This window comes from Macaca thibetana, chromosome 7, assembly GCF_024542745.1.
Source record: "Macaca thibetana thibetana isolate TM-01 chromosome 7, ASM2454274v1, whole genome shotgun sequence".
In the NCBI taxonomy this organism is placed as follows: Eukaryota; Metazoa; Chordata; class Mammalia; order Primates; family Cercopithecidae; genus Macaca; species Macaca thibetana.
The window spans coordinates 75,478,266-75,494,710 of NC_065584.1; the positions used below are offsets into that span (position 1 = coordinate 75,478,266).

The window sequence follows — 16,445 nt, forward strand, 5'->3', positions numbered from 1 at the left end:
AATGAACTAAGATAATAAATTAAAATATGCTTTCATCTACATGAGCACACTAAGGACATTTAAAATATTCTATGGAACAGATTTTTGGAAAATCCTAAGACTAAATAAACAATGGAGAAATATGTAGAACCCTGTAAATGAGGCACAAAATACTAGAGCTATCAGGAAATAAAAATCATTTAAATTTTACCCTTTTGTTTTACTGTGGAGGAAACCAAGATTCAGGAAGAGTATGTCAGCAGGAACTAAAAATTCAGGTGCCTTACTCCCAGTCCAGTGCTCTCTGAAATAGATTAGAATAACATGCTATTTGAACACAATAATGTCTTTGTACATTGCAACTGACCATGCCATATATTGCAGTTGTAAGAAAATTTTCATGAAGTATAATTTTTATTTTGTAGCATAAGGTTGTTGAAAGTAAGTATATTAAATATGTTTTATTATCATAAAATAAAAACGCTGTGAGTTTTAAATTTTAACAACATGACTTTTTCTTATTCAGCTTGTTATGATTATGGTATAACCAGAACACTACCTTCTCCCAAGATGTCTTTCTACTGCTTTTGGATATTGTTTGTCTTTTTAAAGAAAAAGGCATTCTAAAAATAGGATACTGTCAAAATGGTTTGAATTTCAAGGAAAAAAAAAACCCTAACACCTGCTCCCTGAGAAATAAATACTCAGTTCGAAAGCATGACATTTAGAATATGCCTTTGGTACAAAATTCAGCTGCAGATATCCACTACTAAAAGATTGTTTTGATTCTAATTCAAAGTAAGTATAGAATTAGGCTATCTTAATTAGTCCCTTCATTTATGAAGCTGTATGTTCTTCTGGCCAAACAACTGTATCATTGTGTTCCTGTGCTTTGCTCTATTTCTCATTAGAGTATTTTTAATAGCAACAGAGAAGGGCTGACTGTCATGGCTTATCAGTCTCCCTATCTGAAACATTCATCAAAGAGTCTTTCAAATTCTACCAATCCATCAATCTGAGATTTACAGCTGGGAATTCATGATTTAAAGGAGAATAAATAACCCTGTTCCTGAAGGGGACCCAAATTCACTAAAGAGAGAAAGGAAGAGACAACCACCAGTAAAAGAATCAATATATCTTTCAAATGACCTGTGAAACCCCACCTCCCTCATTGAAACCCTTTAGAGAGGAGGACATCAGAGCTTCCCAGGCAATATCCCTGCTTCCAATAGAAGAATTTAGAATAATTGGATGGTACATGATATCCTAACCATCAGCCACAAGAGTTTCTTGGCACACTATCGGGAATAGCAAGAATAACTTAAGGGTGTTTAGTACCTTAAAAAGGACCACTGCAAAAGAGAATTAATTTTTTATTACTGCATACAATCATGTTGCCTCTCTCACAGGGTTATGTGGATTCATTTACTCTTGTAACAAATGTTTATTGAGCACCTACCATATGCCAGGCACTATTCTGGGAGCTAAGGAAACATCAATGAACAAAACAGACAAAAATCTCTGCCCTTATACAAGTTGTATTATACCAGGGAGAAACAAACAACAAGTAAAATGTTTAGTTTGCAGAAAGTGATAAGGGTTATGAACAAAATTTAAGTAGAGAAAGGAAATTAAATGAAATAATATATATGTTTGACACAGTATAAGCATTTAAAATATATTAAAGAGTTCCTTCTCTTAAAAACTCTAAAAATGATGTTCTTAGTTTCAGGGCTGGAGTTGAGGAGAAACTGCATTTTCTTCTTGAGAGAGTGATAATTTTACCCCACTACTTCTAAATATGTGAAATAATAACTTTTATTTATCAAATGCTCACTTCGTGCCAATAACTTTACATAAAATACTTCATTTCATCTTGTAAAATGGATATTCTCCTTACATATGGGGAAAATGGGGTTCTAAGAATCTTAAGATCATAACTCTAATAATTTTATAGTAGAACTAAGATTCAAAGGTAAACATACCTGGCTCCAAAATCCACCCTGCCGAGGTCTGTTTTTGTTCAGTGTTTAGGTATAGGGTGTCAGGAGATGGAGTAAGTCAAGAAGGGAAACATGACTATTATTCTCATGGACTGCCTATTCCCTGCTCACCTCCCCCACCACTAATCTCTTGCTCAGAGAATTTCAGTCTATATACATATGTGTAAATTGCTGGATGTTAGGATTCCAAACCCAAAATGTAATCCTCCTATTTGATGCAAGCTATTGCAAAAAAAAAAAAAAAAAATCACTTTAGATTTGGGTATGTAACATTTCCATCGCCATTTAAGGTTCTAGAGTAGACTTTTTTTGAAAGCTTATTTTCTCCTCAAGCTGGTTGATAGCACTCAATTTACTACTTCTCGTTTGAGTATCTGAGCATATATGGTATTTAGACAGGATGGTGTTAAGGTCTAAGAACCAGAGAAAAAAACATCACACCAAAGATAATAATTTATGTTATTTTCTGAAATAATATTTTTAATTCTTATATTTAAAAAAGAAAAACAAAATATATGGGTGTATTCACCTTTACAACAAATCAACCAAATGATATTAACTAAAGCAAATAAAAAAAAGGAAAAACTCTTTAAGTAAACAACAACAAAAAACAAACAAACAAGAAAAAAACAGAGTAAAACATGTTTTGTTTTGTTTTGTTTTGTTTTGTTTGAGCCAGGGTCTTGCTCTGATGCCCAGGCTGGAGTGCAGTGGTGCAACCATGGCTCACTGTAGCCTGGACCTTCTAGGCTCAAGCAATCCTCCCCGCTCAGCCTCCTGAGGTGCTGAGATTACAGGCATGAGCCACCATGCCAGGCCTATTTCTCTTCTTACGCTGGTTATGTTATCTTTTTCTCCATCCTCGGCCTTTCAACCTATTTTCAGTTTAGTCAAAATTCAAATGTTTAAAAATCCTGTTATCAAGTATTTATTACTAAATTAATATAAACTGTAACATCTTAATTCACCAATCTGATTCTTTATTTGTTCTCAGAGGAATCATATCTCTCTTTGTGGTAGTTTTTATTGTTACCTTTGTTTTCAGATCTGTCCTTTTTTCTTGAAGAAGCTGCCCTTCTGAGGCAGTGTTCTAGAAGTTGTGTGCTCCTACTAGCCAAGCCTGAAGAAATGTTCATCCTTCGGCTTCTTCTTGTGCTGCCCATCTTCTCATCATCACCCCCTTATTTTTATTTACTTTTAATTTAAAATGAAATGTACCAATAACCCTAAAGGACAAATTTGTTAAACTGTACTTGCACAACTGTTTTCATGTTGCATATAGTCTCCTACCACATCACATACGCCCCTCCCGCCCACTGTTTCAGTTATTTCTAGTTGATTCTCCATAGAGGCTGCCTGCAAGACTGACTAATATGAGTTTTAAAGGGTCATTCCCTTTCAATTCACACAAAGACAAAAACAGATTAAATACAAGGAAGTATTTGAATTAACTATTAAAAGCTAAAAGCAAGCAGATTATTTCCAAGGGCCATATCAGAGAAACTGCAGTATCATTTGGTTTTCCATGGGCTACTTTTATGCTAATGTAATAGGAATAAACAGTGGCAGAGAGATGAGGGCCTCGGGGGCTGCTGGTGGGGAGGACTGTGATGAGTTCAGAACTGTCCCAAAAGGTCACATTGATAAGAGACTACCTGGGGTAGTAACAAACTATGAGCACTCAAGATTGAGAAAGCTGAGAAAGGGCTGAGAAACAAGAATTCTGAGTGGGCCAGCAAAAGTAATGAGTTATTAGACAAACACTTAAATCAAGAAATTGGATGAGAACAGAAGATGAGAGAACCTCCACAGATATGCTTGGAGCGCCATGTCAAGGTATGTTCAGAAAAAAGGAAGAACTAATCATGACCATCTATATGCACAGCCCAGCTAACACCATGTTAAATCTATGTCGTGCTCTCCAAGTAATAGATATGTGTGTGCCTATAGTCATCCTTATTTGTAAAATGTTTGTTCTCTTAGCATATGATACTGTACATGGTAGATATGTGATGCATTTGTCAATTGTTGACTACTGGTGAAATTAGCTGAAACAGCTAGTTTTACAGCTTGTACAGTGATGGACATAGTGAGTATCAGAATTGTTCAGGGGTACAAGATCTTGAGTTCCTGGGGCTTGATCCTTGAAGAAGACTCTATTCTTAGGCTTCTAAGAGGTGGCAAGAGTCCTTTCTGGATTTGTCAGGTTCCTGTTTACTCACACAGTCAAAAAAAATTTACCTTTTTCCTGTGCAGCAAGTGCCATCATTCATACTCATTTTCTAACAACTCTCTGCAAATCTGTAGATTAACAGATTAACACAGCCACTTCTCACGGTGACATGATGGGTGGGAATGCTTCACCTACCATAACGTCCAGGAGTCGGTTACCAGCATCTCATTATTATAAACAGTAATGGCAGATCTGGACTTCTGAACATTAGCATGGCTGGAACTGCCTTGCTGGAGAAGGGTTCATTATAAATATTGACTATAATTCCCTTTTAAATTGAAAAAAAAGAACTTTTCCTGTAGTAATATAACCGTGAATTATAGGCCCTCTGGCCTCCTGGAAAGAGAGAATTAAAAAAAAAAAAAAAAAGGAAAAAAGGATAGTACTAAAAAAAAAAAACCCAGACAGCATAAATATGTTGTGTAATTTAAATGAGAGTTAAACAAAGAAGGTGATAAAAGTAATCAAGTAGTAAACAAAGGGCAAGAGAATTAATATAAACATTGAACCAACAGGATGGTTAATTAGCTTGCTTTGCAAAGAAGATTTGATTTCTCCCCTGAAAGCAATGGTGGTGACAAATAAACCTGACCTACCAAATATCTTCAAGTAATATCTTACTTCGAGTAATATCAAAAAATATCTTCAAGGATAATGTAATATATCCCCCATTGCCTATAAAAGAAATGTCACTGAGTTCCTGTGCATGCCACTGAATTACCATGTACAAGGGCCTTGCTCTGGGTTGTTTTGACAATGGTCCCTTAGTTTTTCTAAGCACTACAATTTCTGTTTGAATTGTTCCAGAGTAGGAGGAAGCAGGGAGTCTCAAACTCAAACATCTACAGGGCTCAGGCAGTATCAGTGGGGGCACCAAAAGGGCCATATGGGACTGGCTACATAAGGTCCACTGCAAAATAAAAATGTGGAGCCTCTTATTTAAAAATTATTTTAAGAATTTCAAGATGGTTACAGCAGAGTATTAAACTAAGTGTGGACCCTTCTCAGTGCAGGGCCCTCTGCAACTACACAGGTTGTACACCCATAAAGCCTGCCCAGCAGCCATACAAAACAAGCTGCAGGCTAGGTTTTGCTCATGTATTAGCCAGTTTGAGACCCCATTCTAAAGCCAGGTGGGGTGATGTGTACCTGCAGTCCTAACCACTTGGGAGGCTGAAGTGGGAGGATCGTTTGAGCCTAGAATTTCGAGGCTGCAGGGAGCAATGATTGCACTACTGCAATCTAGCCTGAGCAACAGAGTAAAACCCTGTCTCCAAAAAAAATCTGAAAATAAAATAAAGGTTCCAAATTCTCTCCCTACTTCCACTTGCGACTTAAAGCACACCACCGCAAGATGGCTGGAAAAGTTTGGAGCATGCCCCATGGCTGAAGAACAGAGAAAAATATGGCTGGTGGTTTATGAGGAAAACAAAGTCTGTCCTTTATCTTCATCAAGTCTTTAAACCAACTCAGGAATTCAATTACTGACCGGTATGTGTTTGTGGAGAAGAAACGGTATGCCTTATTAATTCAAAATGCAATAGTCCCTCTCATTATCAGAGGATACGTTCCAAGATCCCCAGTGGATGCCTGAAACCATGGATAGCAACAAAACCTATACATACTATGTTTTTTCTTATACATATATACCTATGATAAAGTTTAATTTATAGATTAGACACAATAAGAGATTAACAATAACTAATAATAAAACAGAACAATTGTAACAACATGCCGGCATCACTAATCTTGAACTGTGGAGTCATTATTAAGTAAAATAAAGGTTATTTGAACATAAGCATTATGATAGTGAGATAGTTGATCTGAAAACCAAGACGGCTATGAAGTGATTTAACAAGTTGGTAGCATATACAGTATGGATATACTGGACAAAGGGATGATTCACATCCCAGGCAGGACAGAACAGAATGGTGTGAGATTTCATTGCACTATGCAGAACAGCACATAATTTAAAATTTAACGTTTATTTCTGCAATCTTCCATTGAATATTTTCAAACCATGGATGACCATAACCACAAAAAGCTAAATCACAAATAAGGGCGGAGGAGGGGCTACTGTACCTAAAACGCTGTTGCCATAGCCAAAGTCCTATAAGGATCGCTATTCCTCTGAAAAACCACACTCAAGGGCCATCTACAGAGTTCAGTCAATCTGATTGTTTAAAGAAATGCTTCCCATTTAAAGCGATACTGTAAGGCACACTAGGGTGATTAGATGAGGCTGAAGGTAACTGGTATACCTGTCCTTGTATGGTACATACCTCCATCAGCAGGCTGGTTGGAATGCTCAATTTAGAGGGCTCTCTGGACAAACAGTTTTTAAAGGTGATGAATATCTTTATAAAAATAAAAATCTCTCTCCTTAACTGATCTGCCATACACATTTCATATTTCCATATGTCAAGTTTGTCAACTGAGATAGACATGCACTATTTGACTGATTATAATTTTATTTCTCAAAATAGCTTATTCCCAAAAAATGCTAATTGCCATATTGGTCTTGTCCACATCCAGAAAGATTCTAATCCAAACCCAAGCAAGAAAAGAAAAGTTATTATTTAATGCAGTAAGTTTACCTCCACATATAAACCATATATGTATATGTACCTATACAAATGTGCACAGATAATGGGCTTTTCTAATAGCACAGGGGATAAAAAGTAAATAGAAATAGTATTGCAGTATTAGAGGGAATAAATTATTTTACAAATTTACCCATTTTTCCCTTCCCCTCTAGAATGTAGTGGGGGAAGAGATTTGCATCTGTCTTGCTCATTGCTATAGATTCCCTGACAATGCCTGGCGTATAGGAGATACTCAATAAATACTTATTGAATTGAATTGAATCCATGGGGTCAAAACAAATTGCCTTTCATGTGTTCTAGGATTACAAATAGAAAAAAAATCAGAGACATGTAGCAAGACCACCAACTTCCTTAAATTCCACTGGCTATTTTATTTCCTAATTGGAACCTAACTCCTGTAGTCAATGCACCTAGTAGCTTTGATGCTTTCTGATCAGCCTCTCATTCCTGTACCTCATGCAGACACAAGCTTGGGCCTCTTTGGAGCAGGTTGGGACAAAGATTAACTTCTTCCTGGAACCTAGAAAAGGCTAATAAGCCCTGTGGAATAATATTTCTAAGTATTCACCATACTGGAATCAATATCAACATGCTGTCAGTGTGTGCATTAGCCCCACATTCAAACAAAGAACAGCCCTTAGAGCCTAATAATGATGCTGGGCGTGGATAGCTGGGGATGAGCAAGATGATACAGAAATGACTGTATCAGCTCTCCTCAAACACAAGGCTTCCAGGATATTACACAAGACTATCATTCTTGTACTTTGTCAGAGATAGACAGGGTTTGGTTTCAGCCACTGATACATTCAGCAAAATAAATCCTCTATCTTCTTAACCTAAGAGATAGATTCAGGTTACACTTTCCAGACTGTGAGAGAAGTTTCTGCTTCCCTGGCAACACCAGGGAATACAAACATCTTAAAGTTAACAAAGCACCAGAAATATAGCTGATAAGACAGATATATAACAAAGTTGAATCATTACTGACTCAGGTAAGACCTGCTTTGAGTGCAACTCCATCATGCCCACACTTATTGATGTAACATTTTCCATACAGAGATCCTGCTAGAAAGTTATGTCAAGCAAGGGTAGTGGCAAAGGTCTAAGCATCAACTCTTGGTTACTTAAATCTCTAGGTACAAAGTAAATATTCACATCTGATCAAGATTCATGCTCCTCCTTACAGCAAAATCAATCTTAGTGTTGCAAATGAGATTTCATTCTACATGTGAAATCTGATTTTCCAATTAGAATGAGGAGGGGTGGAGTACATGTGATAGAGTATAGATGACTGATCTGTATGGTATACACAGTAAAGATGTAATAAAACTGAGATGACCATGGGTAAGCATGTGTGCTGCATGGCCAGAGTGCAATGATTTGGAATCACTTATTAACTACATAACCTTGGCTAAGTTTATTTGCCTGGCCAAGGACTGGTTTTTGCAAAATGTGAATAATAACACCTAATCCTATAAAGTGAGATTATTACTCTCTACTTCATTATAATAATATACACAAAACTTAATTCAGTACTGATACATAGTGAGAACTGAATAAATAATAGCTATGATTGTTATTATGATTATTATTTTTATCATCCCTAAGTGGTCTAGTTATCAGCAAATAATTAACTTCTTTGTAACTTTGTAATTTATTTATGAAAGCCATAACCAAAAGTACAGAGGACATTAACTTCTTGTGAGGCTTCCATGGCCTAAACTTTGTCCAATAAACATGGTCTTGATGATCTATCATTACTGTGAAACAAAATTCCATAAATTGTAGAAAGTTTCAGTGAGGCACCAATAAACGCAGCCATAGAGAAATCTCTTCCTTCCCCTATATATATATACACACACACACCATCCACCTCTTGGGGATATATTAAAACTGAGCCAGTAATTAAGACATGCAGCTAATCAGAGAGCAGCACAGGCTGTGGCCCTCTGCAAAGAAACGAAGAAACAAAACATTAGGATGACAGCTCCCATTACCAGGGCTTTGTTCTCCTGGAGCAAAAAGAGCACAAAAGCATAAAGTTGGAGAACTGTAATTGCATTTTGAACATTTGTGGGGGGAAAAATTACAGGCTTGTCTGAACCGGGAGGATGTTCCACTAGATAAATGCGTCAGTCCACACCCACCAGCGCCTTTCCCCACCCTCAAAGCATGACTCCACTTTTTCTAACACAGCCCTTAAGGAATCTAGCTTTTGTGACTTTCAGTAATTGAACAAATCAACCACGATGAAGCAGCTGAACAGCACTTTAGACAAAAGAGACAAGAATTAAGCAAATAGAAAACTCATTAAAATGCTGCCTTTTGCTTTTTCTTACTCCTAGAAATTCATGTTACCAAACAAGTCTTTCTTGGTTGCTCTTCTTCAGAAATAACACTTTAAGAGAATTCTAATAGGCACTAAGTGATTTTCTCCAGATTTATAATCTAGCTATGAGACATACTTTCCCTTCCCCCATCACCATCTAGCACTCTTCCCTGTCACCTTAGAGCTTTTGACTTAGATGCATTCACACCCAGCAGTCCCAGCAGAGCTTTCTGCTCACATTATATGACATAAAAAAGCAGGCAATGAACAATTCATGCTCCTAAGTGCTTGCGATAAAGCCAGGCTGAGCTGACCTCTCCCATCCTATATAGCTGCATGTCAGAAACATAAGCTTAAAGGACTGAGAGTAGCAAGCATGCGTGATGTGGTATAAACAAACAAATTAAAATCTGAGGCCTTTCCTCTGGCTGGTGCCTAATGGTACTAACATGCTCAATTCTGTGCAAAAATAAATAAATAAGTAAATATAAATAAATCACTCAAAGCTAGCTAAAGTATTGCTTTTCCTGCTTTCCACGATACATCTCTTTAGCCTCAATAAACAGACTAAAAGAAGAGGAATTCAATGGTTGCCATTCTTTCGTGTAAGACTTTTTGAGTAAAAACTATCAATTTGGCAGCATTAAGCCACGAGACCACTCCCTGATTCTAAGTGGACATATTGATCAATTGAACTGACATGTGCCTCCTCCTTTCTCTCCCCTAGTAGCAATCAGCTGCACCAGGGAAATCCATTTCATTTCCCAAAACAAAAGGCAACACACCGCTCCTTATCTGGCCCTGTCAGACTAATTTTTTAGGAAAAAAAAATAATGAAGATGCCTAAAAACAGAGCTAGGAGTTGAAATGAAAATGATACATGTTTAGAGTTTTGGAATTGAGTTGAGGTTATGACTGAGTGCAGAGATCTGTATTCCCTACAACCACTGAGGACCCTGATATGTATTCATCATACCCAGATTTTTGTTAAAGTTAAGCAAGGGATGGCAACACCACTGCCACTTCAGAGGCTCTCCCCCAGGTTACCCTTCACTGCAACTGCCGCAGAGAGGAGACTTGTTCCTTTCTCAGTTACAAGTCAGTCTGCAAACAACTCCAGCTATTTCAGAGACTAGCTAGAGATGGAAAAATATGTGGCAGTCTTTCAACTAACTCTGAAGGACATGGGTTGAAGAACTACCATATAGATCAAAAGGCTCAAATAATTTCATTTGTGTTAGGTCTTTATGCTTTTAATAAATTCTGTCTTGAATATGCAAGAGATCCCCTTTCACATCAGGGTTATGTCAAATGCTTATTCAGCATTTGTTCCTTGCCATGAAGAAACTGAAACCCAACCGAGGTAAATACTGAATTTCATACTGCAAATCACTGAATATTTCATATTTCACAAGAGCAAAGAGGGGGCCAATTAGCTCTGCCTCCCAAAAAGAAATCTATATTTTTACAATGCTTAAATGCTGTTAACTACTCATTTTAAAGCTTATTTGGGGTTTTGCAATTGAAAATCATCTTATGTTTCTGAAAAATTCTGTAAGAACACTTAAAAATAACAGACAGAGCTGGAACAAGAATAATTCTACATATTTTAATTCCTGTATGACTCTTACAGGCCTTTGTCTTAACCCGGCAGCCTGAAAAACAGATTTAGGTAAAACAGCCCTTCTTTTCCCAGTCCATTTTAAGCAGAGACAACATCCCCCAATCTCCGCCTTAGCAGACACCGACTAACCAACAAAACAGCCATGCAATTAAGGCCCAGACATTTAACACTCACCATCTCCTGATCCCACCGTCTTCTTTTGATGTTTACAGCACATCTGTAGGATGCAATACTAGGAGATGCCTTGTTTGACCTGCTGCATGATGCTGTGACATCAGTTCAGATGATGCAGCTCATTATGGGAAAGACTGCTGTTGCTATGGCAACTGGGATGTGCTAGGAATCCTTGCTGCATTTCCAGTGGAGCCTGAGACAATACGGAAGCCCTGTAAGAAACAGACGATATGCAAAATTTAGACCAAAGGAAGAGGATTCCTCATTGGACTAAAATCCATAGGTTTAGAAGGGATTTCCCTGAAAGCATTTTGGAAAAAATAAAAATTATCTCCCACTTTGTTGTTAAACATTTAGAAAAAAAGGTAGGAGGAGAAAATAGAATTAGTACTAAGCAAATAAAAATTGAAATGTATAGTGTTTCCTTATTAGACAATTTGATCACTTTTTCCTCCCTGGTCAGCACTGGGATAGCTTTTTTAAAGTTATTAAAAATAATTTTTGCTCATCTGTCAAAGACCAAAAGAACAAAACAGTGAGCACAAAAATAATTTAAAATGGAATATAAACAGCTGACCAAATGACTCTCTCAAGTAAACAAGTTTTAATTCTCAAAACATGGGCAAACCCTTGGCCAATGAAGTCTGTCCTGGTCATTTTCCCTGAGGAACACCAACCCACAGAACCTTCTCATGCAGAGTAATCCCGGTTTTCACCTGGTCATCAGATAGGCAGCAAAGGGAAGTTTGGAATCTAGAGGGGCATAACACAACACCCTCAACTTCTAGTGACTCTTCCTTTGGCCTACAAGGAACCCCTCCCTTTGATGGCCAAAATGCATGTCAGTCTTTTCTGGGATCAAACGTAGTGATTGGAACAAGTAGCAGACCTGCTAGAAACTTCCTAAATCATTGGCATTCCAAACATTGGGGTCTGTTTTCTTCTTTTCTGAGCAATAAAACTGCCTACCACATAGATTATTCATGCTCCTCCCCACCCCCAAAAGCTGGAACTGGGTGACAAGCCATATTTAAACAAGACACAGTAAGGTATTTCTCCAGTTGGTAAAAGAAAAGCAAACCTAAAGCAATCACTTCTTTCCAGTCCTGAGCAGAAACAAATATCACGTGGTGAGAACTAGGGGGAAGGAGATATGGACACAGCAGCCTATGTTTTGCATATTTAATATTTGCAGGCCATTAATAGAGGGAAAAAACAGAATCAAGCTGACCTGTATCCACTCTGTATTCACAACTCTGAAAAAGAACAACATTCCAAAAGTTTAAAATATAATGAGACAATTATGTTGTCTCCTCCTGCTTGAGATTTTAAAATGACACTGTTAACCACCAGCATATGGGGGTATGGGATGAGTGGCAGAAGGAATTCAGGCAGTGTCTCTATAAATAGGGGCTAATAAAATGCCTGAGAAGTGCCAAGATCCCAGCAGGGTGCACCATCAACCTCGCACAGAGCAACCCTGCCCTAGATGGGAAGACAGACTTGTTCTTGCTTCACCTAGAGAGGAATTAAGAGACCAAAGCAGGAGGTGAATCTGCCTGCGTAGGTCCTCAGTGGCATCAGCAGAGCCTGACTCCCCCACTTTATCTTAGACTTCAGACCACATGCCACACACAAGGAGAGAAGTAGTAGGCAGCTACCCCAGTGCAAAGAGCATGGATCTGAGAGTGAGAAAACCCAACTGTAAATGCCAGGTCCTCCTAGAGCATCTGCGTGACATCAGGCCAATTGATTAACCTCCTGGGGCCTCAAGTTTTTCATCTGCAGAGAAGATTGATTTAGCTAATAACCACAGTTTTCAGGTTTTTCATTAGTAATATAACCTTTATTTTAATGATACAGATCAAAGCTGGACTGCCTTGGTTGAGGCAAGATAAGAAGCCCAGAGCCCAGACTGATGAGCCATTCTCAACCACTCCCTCCAACTTCATTTGCTATAAGCTGACTCTTTAAGATGTCTCTGAAGAACCCCTCAGCCTCTGGAGAAGATAAAAAGACGTGGATCTATTATAGAACAAGATTAGTCTTTCCAGAGCTAAAATCCACATGCTATAAAGAGGAGAGGACAGGGTGGGAGCAGGTGTTCCAGATTTGAATATGGCTTCTCAAGATGGTAAGAATCTTGTTAATCGTCTTTTCCAGAATCAAGTCAATAGTTTGGTGGGAAGAAATGGATGACTCATCAAACCTGAGGCCAGGTCAAACTTTTAACAACCTGAACTAGCTAAATTGCTGGCCCACAAAATGGCACTCACCAATGAAACGGAAGTGGACGTGGAAAGCATCACTTCCAAAGGTGGCTAAGACCAAGTGTCTCTTCTTCATATTTTCCTGTCCTGCTAGCTGGATACAAACAATCCAGTGGAACTCTGAAGCCCAGAAAGATAATGGCCACACATTGTGGATGGAGCCTGGGTCCCTGAATGACTGCATGGAGCTCAACCATCCTCTCCTAACTACCCATTGACCTACACTGGGCTTCAATGAGTGAGAAACAAACCACCAACGAGATTCTGGGGTAGTTTATTCTGAATAAATTATCTATTTATAGACAAAATTGTAATAATTTAATAAAATATAATAAATTTTCTAACAAGATTATATTATATATCATTATTTATGATAAAGTGACAATGTCAAAAACATGTTCCTTTATTGCAGACTTTCTTTTTTTATTTTATATTACTTTAAGTTCTGGGATACATGTGCAGAACGTTCAGGTTTGTTACACAGGTATACATGTGCCATGGTGGTTTGCTATACCTATCAACCCGTCATCTAGGTTTTAAGCCCTGCATGAATTAGCTATTTGTCCTAATGCTCTCCCTCCCCTTGCTCCAACCCCTCGATGGGCCCCAGTGTATGATGTTCCCCTCCCTGTGTCCATGTGTTCTCATTGTTCAAATTCCATTTATGAGTGACAACATGCAGTGTTTGACTTCCTGTTCCTGTGTTAGTCTGATGAGAATGATGGCTTCCAGCTTCATTCTTTTTTATGGCTGTAGAGTATTCCATGGTGTATATGTGCCACATTTTCTTTATCCAGACTATCATTGATGAGGATTTGCGTTGGTTCCAAGTCTTTGCTATTGTAAATAATGCTGCAATAAACATACATGTGCATGTGTCTTTATAGTAGAATGATTTATAATCCTTTGGGTATATACCCAGTAATGGGATTGCTGGGTCAAATAGTATTTCTGGTTCTAGATCCTTGAGGAATCACCACACTGTCTTCCACAATGGCTGAACTAATTTATACTCCCCAAAATAGTGTAAAAGTGTTCCTATTTCTCCACAGCCTCTCTAGCATCTGTTGTTTCCTGACTTTTTAATAATCGCCATTCGAACGGGCATTAGGTGGTATCTCATTGTGGTTTTGATTTGCATTTCTCTAATGACCAGTGATAATGAGCTTTTTTTTCATATGTTTCTTGGCCACATAAATGTCTTCTTTTGAGAAGTGTCTGTTCATATCCTTTGCCCACTTTTTGATGGGTTTCTTTTATTCTTGTAAACTTTTTTTAAGTCCCTTATAGATTCTGGATACCACCTTTGTCAGATGGGTAGATTACAAAAATTTTCTCCCATTCTATAGGTTGCCTGTTCACTCTGATGATAGTTTCTTTTGCTGTGCAGAAGCTCTTTAGTTTGATTAGATCCCATTTATCAATTGTGGGTTTTGTTGCAATTGCTTTTGGTGTTTTAGTTAGGAAGTCTTTGCCCATGCCTATGTTCTGAATGGTATTGCCTAGGTTTTCTTCTAGGGTTTTTATGGTTTCAGATTTTACATTTAAGTCTTTAATTCATCTTGAATTAATTTTCGTATAAGGTGTAAGGAAGGGGTCCAGTTTCTGTTTTCTGCATATAGCTAGCCAATTTTCCCAGCACCATTTATTAAATAGACTGCAGATTTTCTAAGAGTTTTAAATCTGCTAATATGCATTGAGACTCTCCTGTAGAAATATAGTATGCAGTATTTTCCTAATTTATATTTAACCACAGAATCCTTTTTTCACAGACTAATGTTCCATTGGCTGTCCATCTATACAACACAGTAAATATGACTGTAAACAGCAATGAGCTAGAACACCACTAAACCTCCTATTCAGCCTGGGGCTACAGAAGAAGGAAAAAATAAAACTTCTCTCACCTTCTGCACAACTCAGTCTGCCTCCAATCTTTCTCTGCCATCCTGAACTGACAAGACAGAAATCTGGTAGTATCATTTGCAGACAGCAACATTTATAGAAATGTTTCCTCCTGGCCGCTTTTTCCTATTTGTAAGTAGGCATTGGCTATAGTTTGAGTGCTCCCTCCAAAATCCATGGGTTTGGTTTTCTGGGTTTTTTGTTTGTTTGTTTGTTTTTGTTTTGTTTTGTGTTTTGTTTTGTTTTGTTTTAAGAGGAGGCATCTCAATATGCTGCCCAGACTGGATTCAAACTCCTGAGCTCAATGAATCCTCCTGCCTCAGCTTCCCAAGTAGCTGGAACTAGGCTCATGTTGAACCTTAATTGCCATTGTGATGATATTTAAGAGGTAGGGCCCTCATGAATAGACTAACACCACTATCATAGGAGTAATTTAGTGACTGCAGGAGTTCAGCCCCCTTTTTACATCTCCTGCATTCTCACCCTCTCTCACCATGTGATCTCTTCCACAATGTTATGATTCAGCAAGAAGGTCATCACCAGATGCAGCCCCTTGATCTTGGACTTCCAGCCTCCAGAACTGTGAGCCAAATAAACTCCTACTGCTTATAGATTACTCAGTGTTAGATATTGTTATAGCAGCAAAATATGAACTCAGACAAAACTGTATCCCAAATTCTTATTATTTCGAAAGCAAATTAGTATTATTTCCAAATCATCAGCTAATGATGCAAACATACATCTTGTGTTTGCATGTTAGGGTTCTTAAAAATCTTAAAGCCATTTCTGAAAATGCAACTGGCCTGCATCTCCTAGTATACAATGAGAAAATTTGTAGATCTGAGGAATGTGTCTGTTAGTTAAGGAAGTACTAATGGATTTCACAGCTAGGCCCCTAAATTACTCTGGCTAAATATAATTGTGTATGTCTTATTCATTTGAACTCTAACTGAATATTCCTGACTGCAGATGACCTTCTACATGGTCATTCAAGACGTCTCTCTTGAGGTTTCACCTTCCTCTAATGCCTTAGATTCCTGGGCATCAGTTGACCAATTGAGGAAAGATGGGAGATGGTACATGGGGAAGTTTTCATGGGCTAGATCTGGAAGTACCCTTCTTCACTTCCACCCCACATTCTACTGGTTAGAAGTTGGTCAAATGGCTATACCTATTTCAAGATAAGCTGGAAAATAGAATTTAGCTTTGTGCCATGAGAGAAAGGAAATAGCTAAAGTGCACAGTTATCCAGTTCTGCCACATCATGAGATCAGGAATATGATCCTTGCTTCAGGCTGCATTTTACATATGTGTCTGAAATACCT

The 16,445-nt window shown here is 38.0% G+C and overlaps 1 protein-coding gene across 4 annotated transcripts in view; it reads right to left on the minus strand.

Moving 5' to 3' along the window:
• Positions 1 to 16,445, minus strand: part of AKAP6 (A-kinase anchoring protein 6) — a 652,282-nt gene that overhangs the window by 516,641 nt on the left and 119,196 nt on the right. For 3 of the 4 annotated variants that reach the window (XM_050798308.1, XM_050798309.1, XM_050798306.1), the window contains exon 2: positions 10,949 to 11,160. The gene's annotated coding sequence lies outside the window, so the exon portion shown is untranslated. Of the gene's footprint in view, positions 1 to 190; positions 284 to 10,948; positions 11,161 to 16,445 lie in introns of all 4 variants that reach the window. The other variant, XM_050798307.1, reaches the window with a different exon arrangement.